Below are 25,865 nucleotides of genomic sequence, written 5' to 3'. Positions count from 1 at the left end.
GGGGGCAGAGCGTTTGTCACAGAGAGAGAGAATGGGGTTGCAGAGTGTGGGGAGAGAGAATGGACGTGTTTCAGTGGGTGGGGAGAGAATGGAAGGGGCAGAGGGTGGAGGAGAAAGAGAGCAACAATGAATGTTCGGAGAGAATCGGGGGAGAGAGAGGGAATAGATGGAGAGCAGAGGGTGGGGGAAGAGAGAGAATGGAGGGGGGCAGAGAGTGGGAGGAGAGAGAATGAGTGTAGGGAGAGGGACTGGATGGAGGAAGGCAGAGGGTGGACGAGAGACTGGACTGGACAGGGGGCAGAGGGTATGGCGATAGAATGGACGGAGGTGCAGTGGGTGGCATATGTGTGAGAGGGGTGAAGCTGGGGATAGCGAGAGAGAATAGACAGGGGGTGCTGTGGGCATGATTGGGTCTTGATTGAATGGGGAGTTGGTGAATGCGTCCCACCCACTCCCAGCATCCCCTTCTTTGCACATGTGCAGTGCAGATTATTGTGAATGACGCGAGAGAGAATCTGGACCGTGAGCGCAATTACCCTCAGATCCTGGCATCAGCAAACCACTGCCTTTCTGCTTTAAAAACTAAATAAAGATGTGGGCAATATACTGGGAATGGCAAGAAGTGAGTAAGAAACTGAACCGAGAGTAAGCGCTTTCTGGTGAGGGGAGCTGGGCAAAAACAGGAGGATGGAAGGATGAATTCGAGTTGGAATCCATTGAAAGGTGGAGGAAATGGGAGACAGAGATTTCGGGTAGGAGATAGGGAAGGCTGTTCGGTACAAGCTAGAATTATCTTATCCTATTTCCTGCCCTGCACTGACAGCAATGATCTGTTTTCTCAAGGTATCAGCAGAGGAGGATTTGCTGTTCAGGCGTGCACAAGAAATTTACTCAGGGCCTGAATATCAGCAGCGTTTAAATCCAGGAGGGGAAGTTATTTCAAACATCAACGTGACTTGAGAAGCCCCGCGATTACACGCAGCCTGCGTGGAAGTGTTCCAGGGTTCTGACTGTGCAGAGAACTTTAACTCTGTAGCGAAATGTGGACGAGTGTTTTCGCTGTAGACGAGCCCTTCTTTTGATCGTTGAAGCTGCTGAGACGCAATGACCCCTGTACCGTGGAAACTCTGCGGAAGCAAATTCAATTTCCCAAACGGGTTGGAGTGTCACCAGGGCTGGCATGAAGCCAATCGATTCCTTCAATCCTGGAATGAAGTCAATCCATTCCTTCAATCCAAGACTGTGGGCGGCGCGGCAGCAGCTCAGTGGTTAGCACCGCTGCCGCACAGTGCCAGGGAGTTGAGTTCGATCCCACCCTCAGGGTGTTTGTCTGTGTGGAGTTTGCACTTTCCTGCCACCCCCCACCCCCCCCCCCCCCCCCCAATCTCTGGGTGCTCTGGTTTCCTCCCAAGATGCGCAGCTTAGAGTGGATTGGGTGTTCGAAATTCAGGGATTCGCTGTGGAGGTTATTGAGTGGGATGCTCTAAGGAAGGGGGGGGGGGGGGGGTCAGTGTGCATTGTTGGGCCAAAGGGCCTGTTTTCACAGTGTAGGGGGTTTCATAGTTTCCCCCAACGTGTCTGCAGCCTGGCTTCCAGCTGCATCTCTCTGAGGCGAAGGTCCTCCAGCATGTGTGTTCCCTAGTTTCCAGCACCCAGAACCTCCCAACTTCTGCAAATCGAAAGACAAATCCCACCCTGCCCTCTCCAATGTGTGCTATGTAACTTCTTATTCAGTTTTAGTGGCCCAGCAGAGGCTAGTATCCAAGTTCGGAACACATGAGGATGGCATCAACCAGGACCTTGGATTCATGTCACATGACAGGTAACCCCACTTCACTGTCACGCGCTCTCACACCCACACAAAGCACACACTCTCACATTCACACAGATCCCTCCCTCAGACACACACACAAATACACCCTCTATAAGGCTGATACTCTATCACTCACACACTTTATCAAGCACGCACACACTCACCCATACTCTCATACATGCGCACTTACATATAAGGCTTTAGTGTGATTTTGTATTTGCAAATACATTGTGCGCTTTTTGAGCCAAATACAATCTACAGGCAGTTAATCCATGTGAGATTTTATAAATTCCTACTTTGGAAATAGAACCAGTCTCACTCAAGATTGGGATACAGACCTTCAGTTGTCTCGAATGTGTCTTCAAACAAGTTCTGGGATTTACATATTAATGAACCAAAACCTGCAACCCATTCTAAACGATGAAAGACTTCACAACAATCTAAATTTGGTCTATATCATTTCTGTTGCATGAAACTGCGATCTTTTGCTATAAATTCTCCTACGATCCTGTTCCACAAACACCTGATGAAAGAGCAGCGTTCCGAAAGTTAGTGCTTCCAAATAAACATGTTGGACTATAGCCTGGTGTTTTATGACTTTTAACTTTGTTTCTTGTGAATACATCCCACACCTCCAGGTGCTGCCAGTAAACCTTACAATGTCGATGAAACGATGCAATACCTGCAGGGATGAAAAAAATACAATTTCTAATGATATTAGCTACTCATTCACTGCTCCTTCTGATACACAATATTGGAAACTTAGTGCAAGAGGTTGAAAGAAATAAGCAGTTTTAAAACAAAAACCTATTGGATCTCATAGCTTTCATTAACAGTCTGAGACTGGGGTTAAGTTCAAGTAACCTTTCTTGCCACCCAACTTTGTTACAGCTTCAGATCTCCCCAGCAAAAAAAAGTGCATGAAAAGAAGCGTTTTTTTAAACAGCTCAAAGCTCACACACTCCTCCCAACTCCACTTCCTTTACTGTTGGTCAGCACCGAGTTGTCCCTTTATAATTGGATCCTTGGTACAGCCTTAAGCTGAAGGAAGTATTGCCTCACTCAGCAATTTCAACCCACACGCTGTATCCATTTAAGTTACTCCCACTCATTTGACATGGGGGGGGGGGGGGGGGGAGGGGGCAGTCAATGGTCAACCGTGCTGCTGTGGGTCTGGAGTCAGGTGGACGCCAGACCGATAAAGGATGCAGTTGAGATGACTGAGTGAATCCTTTCCCACAATGGCAGTTTCCTTTCCTAAATGGGACACGAGTGAATTAGATGGCACTTTCTACCCCCCAAAATGGTTTCATTATTAGATTCAGAACTCCAAATTTCTGAACGAATTCCAATCCCACTATCTGCCTCGGCTGGATTCAAACCCCGGGAATCCCCGGAACTGGGTTGATAGTCCAGTCAATAATGGCACTCGGTCGTCGCTCCTTCAATCCCCCAGCAATGGCACGTGAACTCAATAGACAATAGGTGCAGGAGTAGGCCATTCTGCCCTTCGAGCCTGCACCACCATTCATTATGATCATGGCTGATCATCCTCAATCAGTATCCTGTTCCTGCCTTATCTCCATAACCCTTGATTCCACTATCTTTGAGAGCAATATCCAACTCTTTCTTAAACGAATCCAGAGACTGGGCCTCCACTGCCTTCTGGGGCAGAGCATTCCACACAGCCACCACTCTCTGGGTGAAGAAGTTTCTCCTCATCTCTGTCCTAAATGGCCTCCCCCTTATTTTTAAGTTGTGTCCTCTGGTTCGGGACTCACCCATCAGCGGAAACATATTTCCTGCCTCCAGAGTGTCCAATCCTTTAATAATCTTATACGTCTCAATCAGATCCCCTCTCAGTCTTCTAAACTCAAGGGTATACAAGCCCAGTAGCTCCAATCTTTCAGCATAAGATAGTCCCTCTATTCAAAAAATTGACCTCGCGAACCTACGCTGCACTCCCTCAATAGCCAGAATGTCTTTCCTCAAATTTGGAGACCAGAACTGCACACAATATTCCAGGCCAGCATGCTATTAGCTTTCTTCACTACCTGCTGTACCTCCATGCTTACCTTCATTGACTGGTGTACAAGAACACCCAGATCTCTTTGTACTGCCCCTTTACCTAACTTGACTCCATTTAGGTAGTAATCTGCCTTCCTGTTCTTGCCACCAATGTGGATAACCATACATTTATCCACATTAAACTGCATCTGCCATGCATCTGTCCACTCACCTAACCTGTCCAGGTCACCCTGTAATCTCCTAACATCCTCCTCACATTTCACCCTTCCACCTGCTCTGTATCATCAGCAAATTTGCTAATATTACTATTAATACCATCTTTTATATCATTAATATATATTGTAAAAAGCTGGGGACCCAGCACTGATCCCTGCGGTACCCCACTGGTCTCCACCTGCCATTCCGGAAAGGCGCCATTGATCACTACTCTTGTTTCCTGTCAGCCAACCAATTTTCAATCCAAGTCAGTACTTTGCCCCCAGTACCATGCGCCCTTAGTTTGCTCACTAACGTCCTATGTGGGATCTTATCAAAGGCTTTCTGAAAGTCCAGGTACACTACATCCACTGGATCTCCCTTGTCCATCTTCAGAGTTACATCCTCAAAAAATTCCAGAACTCGCTGGTGGCCCCGCAGTTGGGAGGAGCGGGTGAAGCCCTTTCCACACTGAAAGCAGATGAACGCCCTCTTCATGATATGGACCCTTTGGTAGATTACAGTGTAGATGTCTGAGTGAACCCCTTCCCGCACACAGAGCATGTGAACGGCCCCTCTCTGGTGTGGATCGGCTGGTGCCTCCACAAGTTGCCCACATGACCGAAGCTCTTCTCGCACTTAAGGCAGCTAAACGACGCTTCTCCAATGTGGACCTGCTGGTGGGTCTGCAGGGTGTAGGAATCGACAAATCCCTTCCTGCACTCAGAGCAGGTGAACGGCCTCTCCCCCAGGTGAACCACTGGCGTTTCGGGAGTTGGGATGCATCGATGAATCGCTGCCTACACAGACAGCAGGAGAACGGCCTCTCCCTACTGTGAACCTGCTGGTGTGTCTACAGGTGGGACGACTGAATGAATCCTTTCCCACAATGGTGGCAGATGAACGGCCTCTCCCTGATGTGAACTCGCTGGTGTGTCTGCAAGCTGCACAGCCAACTGAATCCCTTCCCGCAAACTAAGCTGGAGAACGGCGTCTCCCCAGTGAGAACGCATCTGTGGGTGTCTAGCCCCAATGGGGAAGGGAACCCTATCCCACAGTCCCCACATTTCCATCATTTCCCCATGAGGGGAGCATTCTTTGTGTCGCGCTCACACATTCTCTCACACAGACAAAAGCAAACATTTCTTCTCGAATTGAATGGCTGCTGATATTCAAGCCCCATTGATTCAAGTGGCTCTGTCAGATGATGACGTATCATTTGTTTTCAGATTTCTTTCTGCATGTCTTCCTGCAAAAAGAATCACAAATTGAGTGATCACTGTCAGTACTGTTAAATGAACATAACATCGGTGGCAATTCCTGTAGATTGCTAGATGAGTGCTGACCATATGTTATGCAGGACGCAGAAAACCCTAATGCAACAAGATAGCCTTAAGTGTGTATGGAGGAAAACGTAACTTAGATCGCAATGACCTGGAACAAGCTGTCGACAAAGGTGTTGGAAATGGAGCTGAATCAAGAATATGATCATGAAATGTCAAGGCTGCTTGGGAAAAGAAAGCCAGTGAAGTTACTGAATGACTTCCTGCTGTCCTAGTAAATTAAAAAAAGACAAGAAATATAGAACGTAACTCTATTACTGCATTAGAAGGTGAAAAATCATAGACACAAAGTTTTTGTAACAGCCAACAATAGCAGATATATACCATATGAAGCAATATACGTCTTCCTTTGAAATCAATGTGCCAATCCCTTAAATACTGCTCAGTTCCATGAGAAACTACCCTTAGAATTCTGAACATGAGGAAATAAGGAAACCTTTTCCAGGGTGCAAACTCTATACGTGCCAAACTGAGGGAATACACAAGGAAAATACCTTTGAGAGGGACAGAGAGCATCTGAGCAATCCATGGAGTCACTCTAGTTGCTACAAGTGAACAGTCTCCACCCCCACCCCACACACGCCCCCCCTCCCCCCCCCCCCCCCCCCCCCCCCCCCACCCCACGCCTGTCTCTCTCTCTCCCCCTCCCAGTTTGTGGAATGGAAAGGGGGAGACATTGCTTTGCTCCCAGATGTTGCCCAGAGGGAGAGAGTTTCACTCTGAAATTGACAGGGCTACCTCCACGTTGAGACGTCCACAATGGGGTGGGGACGCATTGCCCCTGCGCTGCCCTGCAGCTGAGGCACATGGGGAGGGGAGGACACTTTGCAAACTCCTTTCGATCTCCACCACGTCAATGTGATTTGAGTTCAAGCAAAGCACGGGGTTTAATTTTCGCTTTACACTCTCAGAATCCAACACTCTGTGAATCCAACACTTTACTCCCCACTCCACTCCATGGAAATACCGATTTGAGAGACTCTAGAGTTGGAGTTGCTACCATACCTGCTGTAAGGGGTTTGGTAGAAGGTGTTTATTTTAATGAACCATTTCAATTTAACTTCATCCTTGCCATTCAAATACTAATTTTACACAGAGGGTGGCTGATGTGTGGGATGAACCTCCTCAGGAAGCGGTGGATGCGGGTACAATAAAAAGACATTTGTTTTAGTACATGAATAGGAAAGGTTTGGAGGGATACAGGCCAACAGCAGGCAGGAGAGATTGATTTAGTTTGGGATTATGGTTGGCATGGACTGGTTGGACCAAAGGTCCATGATCATGCTGTATGACTCGATGGTAAGTTCATAGTTCCTTGAAAGGGGAGTCGCACATGGACAGCATAGTGAAGAAGGTGTTTGATATGCTTGCCTTTATTGGTCAGTGCACTGAGTGCAGGAGTCGGGAGGTCATGTTGCGACTGTAGAAGACATTGGTTAGGCCACGTTTGGATTATTGCATGCAATTCTGGTACCGGTGATCCCACCCTGACACACCATAAACCAGAGATAGTGACTGAAATTGACTCTGATACAAAATCAAATCATTAGATCGCTGCAGTGCAGAAAGAGGCCATTTGGCCCATTGAATGCATTGTGTACAGGCGTTGGGAGGTCATGTTGTAGCTGTACACGACATTGGTTCGGCCACATTTGGATTATTGCATTCGATTCTGGTCTCCCTACTGAAGGATAGGAACGATGTTGTGAAACTTGAAAGTGTGCAGAAAAGATTGATAAGGATGTCGCCAGGGTAGGAGAGTTTGTGGTATAAGGAGAGCCTGAATAGGATGGGGCTGCTTCCCTGGAGTGTCGGAGGCTGAGGGGTGATCTTATGGACATTTATAAAATCATGAGGGGCATGGATAGGGTAAATAGGCTAGAGGAAGTGGTGGAGGCTGGTACAATTACATTTAAAAGGCATCTGGATGGGTGTGTGAATAGGAAAGGTTTGGAGGGATATGGGCCAAATGCTGGCAAATGGGACACTAGATTTATATAGGACATCTTGTCAGCATGGATGTGTTGGATCAAAAAGTCTATTTCCGTGCTGTATATCTCTATGTCTATTTGATAACAGATGCTTTATTTCTGTTGATGTAAATATTGTTAGGGAGAGAGAATTCCTCAAGTAGGGGATGATAAGAATCCTGGGAGACCCCTAATTCTGATTTACTATCTAATGAACACACTTTAAGCGCCAAATGTGCATTTATGTCTCATTTTGTTTCATTTTTCTTGTTTTATTCCCTGCTCCAATAACTCTCTCAGTCTGGATGGTTGTCAGGCTGAGAACATTGTGGATTGGACCTTGATCGACTGAATGTTTTATTGCTCTGGAAGGTGGAAAAGGGGCTCAAAGTTTCAGCAGAAAGCCAGCTGAGCTGAGAACAGACAACATCTGTAGGAACAGGGAGAAGAGGACAGAGAAATCAGGACCTGAAATCCGAGCTGACACCAGAGTACCATGTTGTTAGTGCTTTGATTAGCAGTGCCAACCCTCTACCTTTACCTCGCTTCCGATTCAACTTGAATGCCACGTACCCCCTCAATATTCAGATCCAATCCTTGTCATCATGAAGCCATGTCCCTGTAAGGAGTCTCAGATCATAATTATTCTCTTCAATGTGTGCAGTCAATTCATTCAGTTGTGTTACATTGCAGCACACATTCAGCCATACAGTCTTCAGTTTCAATTCTTGTGTTCTGAAGAATCCAGTTTTGATTGATTAGATTCGATTCCCTTCAGTGTGGAAACAGGCCCTTCGGTCCAACAAGTCCACACCAACACCCTGAAGAGTAACCCACCCAGACCCATTTCTTTCTGATTAATGAACCTAACACTATGGACAATTTAGCATGATCATTTGACCTGACCCGCACATCTTTGGACTGGGACATTTACTTTCCGTGTCCCTTTCTATCATTCTCTGATGTTCATTTCCACATCACCACATTGCTCACCTGCCTTGATACGGATTGGCCATGAAAAATGCATGTTCATACATTTGCAGCAACAGAAGCAAGAGTAGGTCATTTGGTCCATCGAACTACTCCACCATTTATTAATATCATGGCTTATCTATCCATCGTCTCAGCTCCTCATACCTGCATTATCCTGACGATCCTAAATTCACCTACCATACAAAGTCCCATCGAACTATGTCTTGAATATGGCTGCTTCTACTGCTTCTTTGGGCAGAGAATTCCAATGGTTCACCACTCTCCGGGAAAAGCAGTTCCTTCTCCTCTGTCTTAAACCTACTCCCCCTAATCTTGTAACCTAGTCTCACTCACCAGCAGAAACAACTAGATAGGGTGGGTCTGGGTGGCATGCTCGTCGGATGGGTCAGTGTGGACTTGATGGGATGAATGGCCTGCTTCCACGCTGTAGTGATTCTATGATTTACCGCAGTTGTGTTTGCCATGGACCACAGCACCAGAACTTCCCACCTCTGCAAATCGAAAGGCAAGTCCCACCCTGCCCTCTTGTACGTAGGTTATCAAACTACTTAATAATTTCCAGTGAATCCAGCCCACGCCTCCCGCTGCTGCCAGTAACCTTTGCAAAGCTGATGAGACAATGCTATACCTGCAGTACTGAAAATCATAAGGCTTCTAACGATATCAGTTACTGATTCACCACTCCCACTGATGGACAGCATTGGAAATACAATGTTGGAGGCTGAAAGGAATGAGCAGTTTAAAACAAAAACTCACCTAACCCTTCACTAGGCACCTTACTCAGCACACTTTACTTAAATCACTTCAACTCCACATTGCAACAAATTCCCACTTTCCACCAATATCCTGAATGTCCTCACTCACTCAGTTGCTGTCTCACAAATGAAAGATTTCATTGTAGCTTCTGCTCCCAGTAAGGACAAAACATCTTTGAAAGCTGCTTTGAAAGTCCAGTCTTCACAATGACACTTCTGCTTTCCTTCAGTCCAAATTGTCCGTGCTGAACAGATATCCCAAATTAACATGGTGCTCATTTGTCAGCACATAACCCATATCCCTCTCAATTCTCCCTATTACCAGATGCCTTTTAACATGCTTTAATTATACCAGCCTCCACCACTTCCTCTGGCAGCTCATTCCATACACACAACACCCTCTGTGTGAGAAAGGTGCCTGTAAAGTTCCTTTTTAAATATTTCCCCTCTTACATCACACCTTTGCCCTCTAGTTTTGGACTCCCCCACTCTGGGGAAAAGATTTTGGCTGTTCACCCTATCCATGCTCCTTATGAACTTCTATAAAGTCATCCCTCAGCCCCCAATGATCCAGAGTAAACAGCCCCGGCCTATTCAGCCTCTCCAGAAAGATCAAACCCTCCAACTCTTGCAATAGCCTTGTAAATCTTTTCCAAATCCTTGCAAATGTTCGTAACACTTTTCCTGTAGCAGAGAAACCAGAACCGAACACAGTATTCCAAAAGTGGCCTAATCAATGTCCTGTACATCCGCAACATGACCTCCCAACATCTGTATTGAAATGCACTGACCTTTTAAAGCAAATATACCAAAAACCTTCTTTGCTATCCTGCCTACCTGCGACTCCACTATGAACCAACACTCCAAGGTATGTTTATTCAACAACACTCCCCATTAAATGTGTAGATCCTGCCCTGATCTGCCTTTCCAAAATCCATATTTCAAAATGGGGTTGAGAAACGTATAAGCCGTGATTGAATGGTGGAGCAGATCTGATGGGCTAAATGGCTTAATTTCTGCACCAATGTCGTATGGTCTCTTGCTGTCCTGGACACAGTGAGAGAATTGGAAGCAGGAATAGGTCATTTGTCTTTCCAGCTGGCACCAGTATTGAACAGTTCATAACTGGATATAAATATACCTGCATCTAGATGGAAAGGCTGGGTCTTTTTTCACAGGAGCATCAGAGGTTGATAGGTGACCTTAGAGAGGATTATAAAATCATGAGAGGCATAGATGAGGTGAACGGCAGGTATTCTTTCCCTGGTGTGGGTGTTTCAAGATTAGGGAGCAAATTTTGAAGGTGAAGAAAGAAATATTTTAAAAAGAAATGAGGGGCACCTTTTTTTTAAAAGATAAAGAGTAGTTCGTGTGAGGAATCAATGTCCAGAGGAGTTGCTGGATGCAGGTACAGTTACAATGTTTAAAAGACATTTGGAAAGGGTCGGAGGGATATGGGACAATCACTGGCAGGTGGGACCAGTTTAGTTTCAGAACACCGTCAGCATGGACTAGTTCGATTGAATGGTCTGTTTCTGTGCTGTATGACTCTGTAACTGTTCTGTACTGGTTTTAAAACCATTTTCTTGCCTTCTCCCATAACTTCTTTGTTCTTCAAAGTCACATGAACTCAGCCTTGAATACATTCAATAACCGACCTAACTGCAGGAAGACATCCCCACTTCTGAACTCAATTCCTCTTGCTGATATACCACTTGCTTTGCTCATTGCTTGCTGCACTTTCTGACAACTGGCAGTGACTGGTGTAGAAGGACAGTAAGGCCCCTTTGTCTATCCACACATCACTCCTGATGAAGGGCTCGTGCCCGAAACGTCGACTCTCCTCCTCCTCAGTTGCTGCCTGACCGACTGTGGTTTTCCAGCGCCACAATATTCAACTCTGAACTCCAGCATCTCACTTTCGCCACATCTCAACATATCACCATTTAAACAATGCACCTCCTTTCTGCTATTTTTTCACACTACAAAGGCTATAACTTCACATTGTGATATTGCATTTTCCATGTGTTTGCAAGTTGACACACAGTCCTGGATCAACTTTTCCAGAGTCTGGCCCCTCCCTCGGTTCACTCTTGAACCCCAGAATGAAAAAGTGGTGAGAAAAACACTGTTGTACTCACAAATGTTAGACAGAGGAAGGAAGTTACAGTCTGGGGTGAAGTTTAACCTTATGCAGAGAGAAAAGAACAGCAGCAGCTTCAGAGTTCATGGTCCAACCTCCGCATTTCCACAATGGCCGGCTCTGATTGGCAGGAGGACCAGACTCCTTCCGGTCCTCCAAGGTTCTCCATTGCTCCATGGAAAGGAGCTCGCTCGCCGTTTCTGTGGACACCCAAGAGTATGCGCAGTGCTTGCTGACACCATGGAGCATGCTCAGTGTGCAGGAATTTGTTTCAAATTTTAAAGTTAAAAATCACAAAGCACATGGTGATAGTCCAACAGACTTATTTGGAGGCACTAGCTTTCGGAGCCCTGCGCCTTCATCAGCTGATTGTAGAGTATAACATCGTAAGACACAGAATTTATGATCTTACCATCTTATATTCCACAACCACCTGATGAAGTAGCAGCGCTCCGAAAGCTAGTGCTTCCAAACAAGCCGATTGGACTGTAACCTGGTGTTGTGTGAGTTTTAACTTCGTACACCTTAGTCCAACACGGGCACCTCCCGATCATGACAAATATTAAGCGTCCAAATGCTGGAAAATTATGATTTTATTTCTTTTGCATTTTGTCTGTCTGCTCAACGTTTCTGTCTTTTCCCTAGGTAAGAGGTATTCCAAAACTAGAGGGTAAAGGTTTAGGGTGTGGGGGAAAGATTTTAAAAGATCTAAAAGACTAGGAATAGAACATTCACCCCTTACTGGGCGAAAGTGAGGACTGCAGATGCTGGAGATTAGGGTCGAGAGTGTGGTGCTGGAAAAGCACAGCAGGTCAGGGAGCATCCGAGGAGCAGTAGACTCGACGTTTCGGGCAAAACCCTTCGTCAGGAAATAGCCATGGGCAACTGCAGGGCTGTAGCCTAAACGAGTGAGTCTCAGTGGGATGCTGTTGGGAAGGTCGGTGCGAATGGCCTGTAGAGATGATATGGTTCCACTGCCTTAGCCACGCGTCTTTTGAGAAATGTGGGAGGAGTGGGTTCCAGTTCGTGGGACACTGACACGAGTCCTGGAGAAGGTGGCATTTGTGCTGTCTCTCTCTTCACATTCTGCCCCCCTGTCCATTTTCTCCCCATCCACTGTCCCCTGCCTATTCTCTCTCCTCATACTGCACCCTCTATTCTCTCCCCCAAACCTCTGAACCCCAGTCTGTTCCCCTGTCCATTTTCCTCCCTTCTCCGCCACCACCAGCGACCCCTTCACCCACACCCCCACCCCCACAATCGTCCTTTCTCGTGCCTCAGCCCTCTTTGATCGCTGTATGAAGTTTTTCTCAGGGAAGAGAGAGAATGGATAGTGATGACTTTATCTGGGAAACACGGCATGTGAGAAATAGCTGATTTTTAAAATTGAGAATAACTAAAACCAAATATTCAGAAACTTCGTTACAGTCGGGAAGAATGTTTTTTTTTCAAAAAAAAGCTGCACAAATCTTTCTGAAACTTGCATTGATGTATGTACAGTTAGGCCACAACAAAGGACAGGCTGTAAGGAGTGAATGAGTGAATAAAAGACAAGTCCAATCTTGCCCTCGAGGAGAAAGTGAAAAATGCAGATGCTGGAGATCAGAGTCGAGAGTGTGGTGTTGGAAAAGCACAGCAGGTCCGGCAGCATCCAAGGAGCAGGAGAATCGACGTTTCGTGCATAAGCACTTGGCACTCGGCCATCGCTCCTTCAACCCCGCTGTGATGGCGCGTGAACTCACTGGTGCCTCCGCAGGTGGGAGGAGCAGGTGAATCGCTTCCGGCACTTACAGCAGGTGAACGGCCTCTCTCCAGGTGGACCCGCTGGTGGGTCAGCAGTGCAGCTGACTGAGTGAAACCCCTCCCGCACATGGGGCACGTGAATGGCTTCTCTCCCTTGTGGACTCACTCATGCGTCTGCAGATGGCAGATCCGACTGAAGCCCTTCCGACACACTGAGCAGGTGAATGGCCTGACCCGGTGTGAATGCGTCTGTGGGTTTCCAGCAAGGATGGGGAAGGGAATCCATTCCCACAGACCCCACATTTCCAACGTTTCCCCTTTGGAGGGAGCTTTCCTTGTGTTGCTCTGGGATTGAAATTACAAACAGAACGGGTGCATAGTCTTTCTCACATTGAGGGGTGAGACTTTGATTCCTCCAAGCTGAGTAAATGGTTTGAAGCACTTTTCACAGTCAGCGCACTGAATCTCCCTCACTCGGTGTCTCAGTATTGTTCCTGCCACAGGACTGTCCAAAATCTCTCAAACAAACAAAAGCAAACATGCCTTCTTGATTGGAATGGCTGCTGATATTCAAGTCCCAATGAATCAAGTGGCTCTGTCAGAAGTTGATGTATCATTTGTTTTCAGATTTCTTTCTGCACGTCTTCTTGCAAAGAAAAATCACAAAACAAGTGATCACTGTCAGTACAGTTAATGAACAGAACATTGGTGGCAATTCCTGTAGATTGCGAGATGTCTGCTGATCACACATTATCCAGGCCACAGAAACCTGAAAACCCTCATGCAGCCAGATCGGCTTAGCTGTGCATGGAGGAAAACTTCATTTCAGTGACAATAACATGGAACAAACTGCCTACAAAGATGCTGGAAATGGAGCTGAATCAAGGATATGAAAATGAAATGTTAAGGCTGCTTGAGAAAAGTAAGGCAGTAAAATTGCTGAATGACTTCCTGCTTACCTATTAAATAAAAAATTATGACAAAAAAAGAACGTAACTCCATTACTACATCAGAAGGTGAATAATAATTACAAAGAAACTTTTACAACAGTCAACAACATCAGATATACACCATATAGAACAAAGAAAGTTTACAGCTCAGGAACAGGCCCTTCAAGCTTGAGCCGATCCAAATGTACTGTCTAAACCTGTCCGTCAATTCCTCAGCATCTGTATCCCTCTACTCCCCACCCACTCATGCATTTACCCAGACGCATTTTAAATGAATCTCCCGTGCCTGCCTCTGCTACGTCTGCTGGCAACGCGTTCCAAACGCCCACCACCCTCTGTGGGAAGTAACGCACGTATTCTCTTTGAATAAGTGCTGCCCTTGCCGCGTTCATAAGCTGCTTTTTGAAAGTATTGACTGGCCGTTTTTGCACAAGGCAGTGTAAGAAACAAGGGCTCGTCCGGGATTTGAACCCGGGATCTCTCGCATGCCCACGCACCAGAAGGCCCGAAGCGAGAATCATACCCCTAGACCAACGAGCCACAGGCCCAGGTAGTCCTCCATTTTTTGAGCAATGTGCTAATCCCTTAAATGCTGCTCAGTTCCTTGAGAATCTAACCTTTTAGTTGTGAACATGAGGAAAGGAGCAATCCTTTTCTAGGGTGCAATCTGTATACGTGCCAAACTGAGGGAATACACAAGGAAAATAGCTTTAAGAGAGATAGAAAGTATTTGAGCACCTTTGGAGTGTCTGCTCCCTCCCTGGATTCACTCCAGTTGCTACAAGTGAACAGTGTTTCACCCACCCCTACCTCCCCTTCCCCCTCGCTGCTGGAGGATGGTATATGGAAAGGGGGAGACATTGCTTTGCTCCCAGATGTTGCCCAGAGGGAGGGAGTTTCACTCTGAAACTGACAGGGCTGCATCCGCATTGTGACGTCAACAATGGAGGGCGGGCCGGACAGCTGTCCTGCAGTTAAGGCACGTGTGGAGGGGAGGACACTTTGCAAATCCCACTCTCCTCCAAGTCAATGCAGTTTGAGTTCAAGCAAAGCAAGGGGTTTAAATATACTATAGAAAACCTCCTTGTGCCGTGGGAAAACTCCGGCCGCGGGAAATGCAGTGTTACAGATTCAAAGTAACGGAAGCAGGAGTGGACCATTTGGTCAAGCCTGCTCCGTCATTCATTAAGAACACAGCTCCACCAACCTGGATTATCCCGACTACTCTTAATTCCCCTCCCATGCAAAAACCGATCCAACTGCGTCTTCAATAAACTTCATGAAGCTGTCTCAACTGCTCTCTTGGGCAGAGAATCCCATGGAGTCTCACAGAGTGACACAGATGTACAGCACGGAAACAGACCCTTCGGTCCAGCTCATCCATGCAGCCCAGATATCCTAACCTAATCTAGTCCCATTTGCCAGCACTTGGCCCAAATCCCCATAAAACCTTCCTACCCTCCAATCTCCAACCCTGGCAACATCCCTGTAAATCTTTTCTACACATTTTCTAGTTTCACAATATCTTTCCGATAGGAAGCAGACCAAAATTACATGCAATATTCCAAACGTGGCCTGACCAATGTTCTGTACATTGGCAACATGAGCTCCCAACATCTATCCTCGATGATCTGACCAACAAAGGAAAGCACACCAAACGCCTTCTTTACTATCCAATCTGCCTGCGTCTCTACTTCTAAGGAACTATCAACCTGAACTCCAAGGTCTCTTTGTTCAGCAACACTTCCAAGGAACTTACCATTAAGTGTAAAAGTCCTGCTCTGATTTGATTTTCCAAAATGCAGCACCTCATATTTATCTACATTAACCTCCAACTGCCATTCCTCAGCCCATTGTCCCATCTGATCAAGGTTCTGTTGTGATCTGAGGTAACCTTCTTTACTGTCCACTACACCTCCAATTTTGGTGTCATCTACAAACTTGCTAACTATACCTCCTCCGTTTACATACAAATCATTTATATAAATGACAAAAAGTAGCGGGCCCAGCATCAATCCTTGTGACACACCATTGGTCACAGGCCTTCAGTCTGCAAAGCAACCTCCATCACCACCCTCTGTCTTCTGCCTTCTAGCCAGTTCTGTATCCAAATGGCTAGTTGTCCCTGCATGCCACGAGATTAAACCTTGCTCACCAGTCTCCCATGAGGAACCTTGATGATCGCCTTCCTGAAGTCCATATAGATCACGTCCATCGCTCTGCCCTCATCAATCCACTTTGTTACTTCTTCAAAAAACCCAATCATGTTCATGAGACATGATTTCCCAAGCATAAAGCCATGCTGACTATCCCTAATCAATTCTTGCCTTTCGAAATACATGTAAATCCTGTCTCTTAGGATTCTCTCCAAAACCTTGCCCATCACGGATGTCAGGTTCACTGGTCTATAGTTCCCTGGCTTTTCCTTACCACCTTTCTTAAATAGTGGCACCACGTTAGCCACCCTCTAGCCTTCTGGCACCTCACCTGTGACTATTGATGATACAAATATCTCAGTAAGAGGCCGAGCAATCACTTCCCCAGTTTCCCACAGAGTTCTAGGGTACTCCTGATCAGGTCCTTGGGATTTATCCACTTTTATGCATATCAAGATATCCAGCAATTTCTCATCTGTAATATGGGCATTTTTTCAACATGTCACCATCTACTTTCTCACATTCTATATCTTCCATGCCCTTCTCCACAGTAAACGCTAATGCACAATATCCGTTCAGTATCTCGCCCCCCCCCCCCCCCCCCCCACCACCCCTACCCCACCCGCCCCCCATCTACTGCAGCTCCACACAAAGACCGCCTTGCTGATCTTTGACGGGCCCTATTCTCTCCCTTGTTATCCTTTTGTCCTTAATGTATTTATAAAAATCCTTTGGGTTATCCATGACTATTTGCCAAAGCTATCTCATGTCCCCTTTTTTGCCCTCATGATTTCCCTCTTAAGTATGCTCGTACTGCCTTTATACTCTAAGGATTCACTCGATCTCTCTGCCGATATCTGATATATACATCCTTCTTTATCTTAACCAAAATCTCATTTTCTCTAGTCTTCCAGCATTCCCCAACCTACCAGCCTTTCCTTTCACCCGAACAGGAATATACTCAGATGAACGAGCGTCGCTCAGAAAGCTAGTGTGCTTCCAAGTAAACCTGTTGGACTATAACCTGGTGTGGTGTGATTTTTTAACTTTGTACTCCCCAGTCCAACACCGGCATCTCCGAATCAGGAATATACTGTGTCTGAACTCTTGTTATCTCATATTTGAAGGCTTCCCATTTTCCAGCAGTCCTTTAACCTGCGAACATCTGCCCCCAATCAGCTTTTGAAAGATCTTGCCTAATACCTGAGTCTTCCTCCAATTTAGAACTACAACTTTTAGATCTGATATATTATTTTCGATCACTGTTCTAAAGATAATAGAATTATGGTTTACCCTTAGGTTTTGCACCCTCGCCAGTATGTACATCCACATTGTTAATTAGAAAATGTCCTTGTACACACTTAACAAATTCCTCTATTTGGCAGATAGGAAAATGGGCAGGAGTTATACCTTGGGTCCACTCTTCCTTCATTCCCACCAAGCCTAACCCCATTCCCATCCCAATAGTCCAATGGCACTTTCCCCTGCAACTGCCGAATGTGTGACACCAGCCCATTTACCTGCTCCCTCCTCTCTATCCAAGGGTCCAAACTTACCTTCCAGGCGAAGCAGCACTTGACCTGCACTTCCCACAACCCAGTCGACTGCAGTTGCTGCTCATAATGTGGTCTCAACTACATTGGGGAAAACGAAGCATAAACTGGGTGACTGCTGCACAGAACATCTACGTTCTACCTACAAAAAAGACCCTGAGCTTCCAGTTGCCTGCCAATTCCACACCCCACCCTGTTCCTGGCCAACATCTCTGTCTCAGGTTTGCTGTAGTGTTCCAGCGAAGCTCAGCACCAGCAGAACGAAGAGCACCGAATATTACACTTGGGGACCATACATCCCGGTCCCAATATCGAATTCAATAATTCTCGGGCCTGAAATGCATAGTATCCTCGTCCCTTCCACACACACCAAGCCTTGTTATCACATAGTCTGTCATTACACACTACCTATTCTTAGCCACGAACAGTCTCCATTCACCCTCCCACGCAGATCGTTATCAACTCCCTTTCCTGTCCAACAGTTCTTCCCTCGCTTTGGGCTCTGTCCTGATCTATCATTTACTGCATCCGCCTTCCTCCCACAATATCTCCTGCATATAAACCAACGTTTTCCCAATCACCATCAGTTCTGGGGAAGGGTCACCGGCAACTTCTGTTTTTTGTTTCAGATATGCAGCATCCACAGTTCTTTCACCTTTTTATTGAGATAGAGTTGGAACTTACTTCGAGAGACAGAAGGAGAGGGGGCAGAGACAGAACACCCATGAACTGTTGATCTCCGTTGTTACTCACAAGGTAAAATCATTGCAGTGCGATCGCTTCCCTTAAGCATGAATAGACGGCATGGGCGATTTGTGAGTTTGTGGCGCAACGGTAGCGCGTCTGACTCCAGATCAGAAGGTTGCGTGTTCGAATCACGTCAGGCTCACTGTTGTCAACTTCTTACATTTCAAATCAAGAAAGGAGTACTTCACTCGGGATATCTGTTGAGCCAAATCTTCTTTGCGGAAATTTTCGATCACACGTGAAGCTTTGCTGTCAGTTTGATTTGTGAACACTGTGTCAGGGAGGTGGTGTGCCCATTGTCTGGGTAAATGCTCAGCTCCCCCAGTTCATCACGGGATTTAAACACAGCCGTCTCCCTCTCGGCAGCCGCTTCGTTCAGTTGGTGACAGCGCGGTGTGAATAACGTAATACCGATAGTTTTACAACATAATCCAGAGACTCCCAGCTTTATGTTTCAATCTATCAGGAGAGTGTTAGCGAGTTCAGATAGAAATGTTTCCCACCAACTGCAAATCCTTTCTTTCACTGGACACAGTTAAAATTATCTTTATTCAACAGGAGAAGCAGAAACTCTGGTCTGACGGCCTCTCTCCACATTAACGGTGAGCCTGAATTTTATAAACGGTGTCAGTAAAATCCAGTGGCGGACACTGATTTGGTTCAATCGATTTTTTTGCCAAGTGTAATTCACAGAGAGGATGCTGCTGTGTGAAACAGCGTGGGGAATTACTGCAGGGCCTCCTGCGCATGGGACACACCGCAACTGATGTGTTTCACCTTCACCAGGCTCAACACAATATGTAAATAAGTGTCTCATTTTGTCGCCTTCTCCCTGTAAATCTGCATATTGTCACATTGAAGATGCCCACCGAATTCCCTTTTGTGTCCATTGAATCTGCCTCTTTGTCACTGTCAGACTGCGACTTTCTGACCCCACTCCCTGTGCGAAAACGGTCTTCCTAATGTCACTTTTACTTATTTTCCTGATGACTTTAAATCTCTGCCAAATCATTCTCGATCCTTTCAGGCCTGGGAGCATTTTCACTGCATTATTTCCTCTGTCTAAAACCCTCATGACGTGGAAAACTTCAATCAGACCAGCTTTCAGCCCTCTGTTCTCCAACGAGAGCTGCCCCAAACTTTCCAATCTCCCTTCATTGCTGACATTCCTCAGGACGGTACCATTCACGTTAACCTGTTCAGCGCCGTCTGCAAACACATCACTTCCCCGCTTCCTGAAGTGTCACGCTCAGAATTGAGCGTAATACAGGTGGAGGATTCATTCAGACTCGGATTGCCCGGGCGAAAAATCTGCAATATTTGGTCTCACTTTGAACAAGTGTTTCCCTTCGCCGTGTTCACTGCAATGGCAGCTCTGCGCCGTCCCTAATTCAGGCAGTCCGATCTTATTTAACGAAGCGGCTTTTTGAGAAAATTCATCAGGTATTTTTGCTCAGGTCAATTTAAGGAATGATGGTTCGCCTGGGATTGGAACCTGGGAATTCTCACACGGCTGCATATGCTCGAAGACCCAAAGCTAGAATCATATCCCAGACTAACGAGCCACCAGCCATGGGTGCAGCCACCTCCGGAAGCAGCTGAGACTTGCTCAGTACGAAATACATTGTGCATTGCTCACAGAATTGCAAGTAAGGAAGAGTTTCAAGAACATCTGCTTCTCAATCTGTCTCCCTGCTCCTCGGACGCTGCTGTTTGTCCCGTCCCCAGGGACCGGGCTCTCTCCACTGGTGGATAATTGAAGGATTTCGTTTCTACTTGCAAGCTGTGCTGGTGGAAGGCAGAGCCCATTCACTCTTCTGCTGTCTCACACTATTACGTGATGCAGGATAAGTCAGTTACAGTTATGCGTAGGAAATGGGCAACTTTGAACTTGTTCCAAAGGTCTTGTTAACGGAGAGATAGAAAGATGCTATGCTGTCGGGACAGAGAGAAATGGACACCGGAGACTCTTCCCTCAGGTAAATTGATATGAGTGCATTTTTGTGCAGCCTGCTTGGTGTTCAGAATTTGTCTTGACACAGCAATCCTGCAGAAAGTCTTTTATTACACGGCTGTTGGTTTCTTTACTGCAGGAAATGGACAAAAACAGCAAGTCATGTGTTTCAACTTCACCGGTTCATTGCCATCTGAGAGAAGAGGTTTCACACGAGATCAGGACACACCGACAGAGAACACAAGACAACTCAGAGCTCCACAAGGGTGCCAGCGCAACTGTGTTTGACTTGTGTTTCGATGTGACATATCCAGCACAGATACTCTAAGTTTTGGGAAGCAAATGACATGGCAAGGAAAAGAATAGAGCGCCAGGAGAGACATTCAGGAAGTCGTTTGAAAGGCAAGACGCTGGACAGGATATCATCACAAAGGAAGGTCGCTCCAGGAGACACTGAACAATAGCAGAGGATGGTTTCGATCCATCGACCTCTGAGTTATGGGCCCAGCACGCTCCCGCTGCACTACTCGGCTCCCAAGCACAGCATCGTTTTCCACAGCCCCCCTCAGCCTTTCGTTTGGCGCGTGGCATGCACGTTCGAGACTGATGTCAAAGATCTCCACTGCTGTCGCCTTATATGGTGTTGCGCAGACGTATGGAGGCTGTGTAAATATAAACTTTTTCTAACTTCCCACATTCTGTTGGTCAAACTGTGATTTCACTCTGAATAGACGCCGTGCGGCCCAGCTTCGCTCTGCTTGGGTCGACACAGTAAGTAAACGTGGGTCTCTATTCGTATCATTCTCTTGCTTTCTCCATGTAATTCTGCACATTGTTACTTTAAACATGACCACGGAATTCCCGTTCGCGTCTAATGAATCTGCCTCTTTGTCAGTGTCAGTTAGGGATTTACTGACCCCAAACACGTTCTTCCTAATGTCACTTTTGGTTTATTTCCTCATGACTTTAAAACTCTGCCGAATCTTTCAGGCGTGGGAGCATTTTGACTACATTACTTTCTCTGTCTCGACTTCGCAAGCTTCAATCGGGCCAGATTTCAAATTTCTGTTCTCCGAAGAGAGCTGTCCCAAATTTCCAATCGACCCTCATCGCTGACAGCCCTCAAACACCGCACCACTCACGTCAACCGATTCAACGCTATCTCCAATCATTTCACTTCGCTGCTTTCTGTCCGATTGGTACGCCAGGGAGCCCAACCTCGTTTAACGAAGGTGCTTTTTGAGAAAATTAACAGCCACTTTTGCACGAGCCACGAAACGCGGGCTCGTCCGGCATTTGAACCCGGGATCTCTCGCACATCTGCGTCGACGAAGACCCAAAGCGAGAATCATACCCCTAGACCAACGAGCCACACCGCTGAGCTGCCTGCGGCCCCGCTCTACATCTTGAACCAGCTGAGTCTTGCTCAGAGTGAAGTATAGTTGACATTGAACAGGCTGGAGCTGTTTTCTCTGGAACGTCGGAGGCTGAAGGGTGACTTTATGGAGGTTTACAAAATTATGAGGGGCATGGATAGGATTAATAGGCAAAGTCTTTTCCCTGGGGTCGGAGAGTCAAGAACTAGAGGGCATCGATTTCGGGTGAGAGGGAAAAGATATAAAAGAGACCTAAGGGGCAACCTTTTACGCAGAGGGTGGTGCGTGCATGGAATGAGCTGCCAGAGAACGTGGCGGAGGCTGGTACAATTGCAACATTTAAGAGGCGTTTGGATGGATATATGAATAGGAAGGGTTTGGAGGGATATGGGCCGGGTGCTGGCTGGCGGGACTAGATTGGGGTGGGATATCTGATCGGCATGGATGGGTTGGACCGAAGGGTCTGTTTCCACGCTGTACATCTCTATGACTCTATGAACAGCTGCTTCTCATTCTGTCTCTCTGCTGCCGTTTGCCCGTCCCCAGGAACCGGGCCCTCTCTACTGGCAGAAAATTAAACCGTTTTCTTTCTAAACTTTTCTCTGACACCGGAGTGACCAGTGACAAGTATTGCCCTCCTCAACATAGGGTACAGAGAACAGGAGAAGACCCCGCAGACCTCCACGAGTGTGTCATCTCAACTGTGCACATTGGGCCAGTATATCAATGTGAAATATTTACGTCGAGGTTTTTTGGGAAGCAGATGAGAAGGCGAGATGCACAACAGTGCTCCGTTATACGGGAAAGCTGCTAAAGACGACATTGAGTGAATAGGAAAGGTGGTTTCCCTTCTGGGTTATGCTCCCATCACGCACCGGCAGACATATCGCCGGCAGGCAAATATCAACTCTGTCTAAATTGCCACATTCTGTTTTTACGAACCGTGACGTCACTCAGAAGCACAATTTACCCGCTCCCTCCTGAATATCCTTCCAGGCTCGAACATACCTTCCAGGTGAAGCAGCACTTTACCTGCACATTTGCCGCAACCTAGTCTACTGCATTCGCTGCTCATAGTGTCGTTTCCCCAACAGAGCATGAAGTATAAACTGGGTGACTGCTTCGCAGAACATCTCGGTTCTGCCCGCAAATAAAGGTCCTGAGCTTCTGCTTTCCTGCCACTTTAACACGCCACCCTGTTCCCTGGCCAACATCTCTGTCTCAGGCTTGTAGCAGTGTTCCAGCAAAGCTCAGCTCCAGATGGAAGAACAACGCCTCATATTCCACTTCAAAACCCTACAGCCCTCCGGTCTTCAAGATCGAGTTGCATGACTTTACGGCCTGAAATCCCCCATGTCCTTGACCCCTACCACACACATACGAGCCCTTGTTATCACATAGTCTGCTACGACACACTACTTATTGTTAGCCACTAACGGTCTCCATTAACAGCTATTCACCCTCCCACACTGATCGTTATTCACTCCTTTGTCCCTCCTATTGTTCTCTCTCTCTGACTTGGCGGGAAAGAGAGCAATGTACACTGGAGACTCTGAACCAGCTGAAACTTGCTCAGTGTGAAATACATTCCACTTTGCTCCAAGAATTGCAAGCAGCAAAGAGTTTCCAGAACATCTGCTTGTCATTCTGTCCCCGGGATGCGGTTTCTGACATGCGGATCGTCTTGTCATACACGTCGGAACCGGCGTGGTGCACTACTGCAGGGAAGGCACGAAACCACAAGGTATGCGTTTCAACTTTATCAGCTCATTGGCATCTCAGAGAAGTGGGTTTGCGATTCAGTTCATAGCAAACCGACGAAGAACAGGAGAAGACCACTCAGACCTCCAAAAGCACGTGACTTGAACGGTGTGAGTTTCGCGACAGAATCGGTATGATACGGGGCATTCAGACACTCGGGAAGTCTGAATGCCGAACAGAGTGCTATCACAAAGGAAAGTCGCTCAAGGAGACAGTGAACAATAGCAGAGGATGGTTTCGATCCATCGACCTCTGAGTTATGGGCCCAGCACGCTCCCGCTGCGCCACTCTGCTCCTACGCAACGCGGCTTCTTCCACAGGTCCATTCAGCCTTTCGTCGGGCGCGTGGCATGCACGTTCGAGACTGATGTCAAAGATCTCCACTGTTGTCGTCTTATTTCGTGTTGCGCAGACGTATGGAGGCTGTGTAAATATAAACTTTTTCTAACTTCCCACATTCTGTTGGTCGAACTGTGATTTCACTCTGAATAGACGCCCTGCGTCCCAGCTTCGCTCTGCTGGGTCGACACAGTAAGTGAACGTGGGTCTCTATTCGTATCATTCTCTTGCCTTCTCCATGTAATTCTGCACATTGTTACTTTAAACATGACCACCGAATTCCCGTTTGCGTCTAATGCATCTGCCTCTTTGTCAGTGTCAGTTAGGGATTTACTGACCCCAACCACCACTCCCTGTACGAAAGCATTCTTCCTAATGTCACTTTTGGTTTATTTCCTCATGACTTTAAAACACTGCCGATCCTTTCAGGCGTGGGAGCATTTTGACTACATTACTTTCTCTGTCTCGACGTCGCATGACTTGGAAAGCTTCAATCGGGCCAGATTTTGAAACTTCTGTTCTCCGAAGAGAGCTGTCCCAAATTTCCAATCGACCCTCATCGCTGACAGCCCTCAAACACTGCACCACTCACGTCAACCTATTCAACGGTATCGCCAATCATTTCACTTCGCTGCTTTCTGTCCCATTGGTACGCCAGGGAGCCCAACCTCGTTTAACGAAGGTGCTTTTTGAGAAAATTAAGCAGCCACTTTTGCACGAGCCACGAAACGCGGGCTCGTCCGGGATTTGAACCCGTGATCTCTCGCACATCTGCGTCGACGAAGACCCAAAGCAAGAACCATACCCCTAGACCAACGAGCCACACCACCGAGCTGCCTGCGGCCCCGCTCTACCTCTTGAACCAGCGGAGTCTTGCTCAGAGTGAAGTATAGTTGACATTGAACAGGCTGGAGCTGTTTTCTCTGGAACGTCGGAGGCTGAAGGGTGACTTTATGGAGGTTTACAAAATTATGAGGGGCATGGATAGGATAAATAGGCAAAGTCTTTTCCCTGGGGTCGGAGAGTCAAGAACTAGAGGGCATCGATTTCGGGTGAGAGGGAAAAGATATAAAAGAGACCTAAGGGGCAACTTTTTCACGCAGAGGGTGGTGCGTGCATGGAATGAGCTGCCAGAGAACGTGGCGGAGGCTGGTACAATTGCAACATTTAAGAGGCGTTTGGATGGATATATGAATAGGAAGGGTTTGGAGGGATATGGGCCGGGTGCTGGCTGGCGGGACTAGATTGGGGTGGGATATCTGATCGGCATGGAAGCGTTGGACCGCAGACGTATGGAGGCTGTGTAAATATAAACTATTTCTAACTTCCCACATTCTGTTCGTCTAACTGTGATTTCACTCTGAATAGACGCCATGCGGCCCACCTTCGCTCTGCTGGCTCGACACCATTTCACTTGCCTGTTTTCTGCCCCATTCGTTCTCCAGGCAGCCCAACCTCGTTTCACGACGGTGCTTTTTGAGAAAATAAATGGGGCATTTTTGCACAAATCAAGTTCAGAGACGCAGCTTTTTTGGGAAGCGGATGAGAAGGCGAGGTGCAGAACAGAGCGCCGTTTTACGGGAAAGCTACTCAAGACGACGTTGAATGAATAGGGGAGAATGTTGTTTCTTTTGGATTATGGTCCCAACACGCACGCGTTGTGTCATTCTCCTGCATTGCTCGGCAGTTTTTCCAGAGAAATATTCAGCTTTTCATCTGGCGTGTGGCAGGCACGTTTGAGAATGAGGTCAAAAGATCTTCACTGCTGTCGTGTCATATGCTGTTGTACAGACATATCGTCGATGTGCAAAAATAAACTCTGTCTAAATTCCCACATTCTGTTTTTCGAACTGTGATTTCGCTCAGAATCACTAATTTTCAAAACTCGCAATATTCAAACTTTAACAAAGTGCTCATAGAAATGATTAGTGAACACCTGGAAGAAATTCTTCCAACCTTACCTGGGGAATTTCGCTTTCAGGGGTCTTGAACTTTAAGTGGAAGGAAAGGGAAGCTTGCCTCGAGGCTGCTTAATGTGGAGATGTA

The 25,865-nt window shown here is 46.8% G+C and overlaps 2 non-coding genes across 2 annotated transcripts; one reads left to right on the top strand and one right to left on the bottom strand.

Annotated features, from left to right (window-relative positions):
- Window positions 1-14,383: 14,383 nt before the first annotated feature.
- Window positions 14,384-14,473, bottom strand: trnap-cgg (transfer RNA proline (anticodon CGG)). The gene is given in 2 exon segments: window positions 14,384-14,419; window positions 14,438-14,473. It is a non-coding gene; the product is annotated as a tRNA-Pro (tRNA).
- A 3,986-nt stretch (window positions 14,474-18,459) lies between these two features.
- trnaw-cca (transfer RNA tryptophan (anticodon CCA)) lies at window positions 18,460-18,531 on the top strand. Its single transcript has one exon. It is a non-coding gene; the product is annotated as a tRNA-Trp (tRNA).
- Window positions 18,532-25,865: the final 7,334 nt, after the last annotated feature.

The sequence above is a fragment of the Chiloscyllium plagiosum genome, unplaced genomic scaffold, assembly GCF_037043375.1.
Source record: "Chiloscyllium plagiosum isolate Xiang-an unplaced genomic scaffold, Cpla_swu_hap1 HiC_scaffold_27, whole genome shotgun sequence".
Taxonomy (NCBI): Eukaryota; Metazoa; Chordata; class Chondrichthyes; order Orectolobiformes; family Hemiscylliidae; genus Chiloscyllium; species Chiloscyllium plagiosum.
The sequence above is the reverse complement of the archived record's forward strand: the minus strand, read 5'-3'. Positions and strand labels throughout refer to the sequence as shown.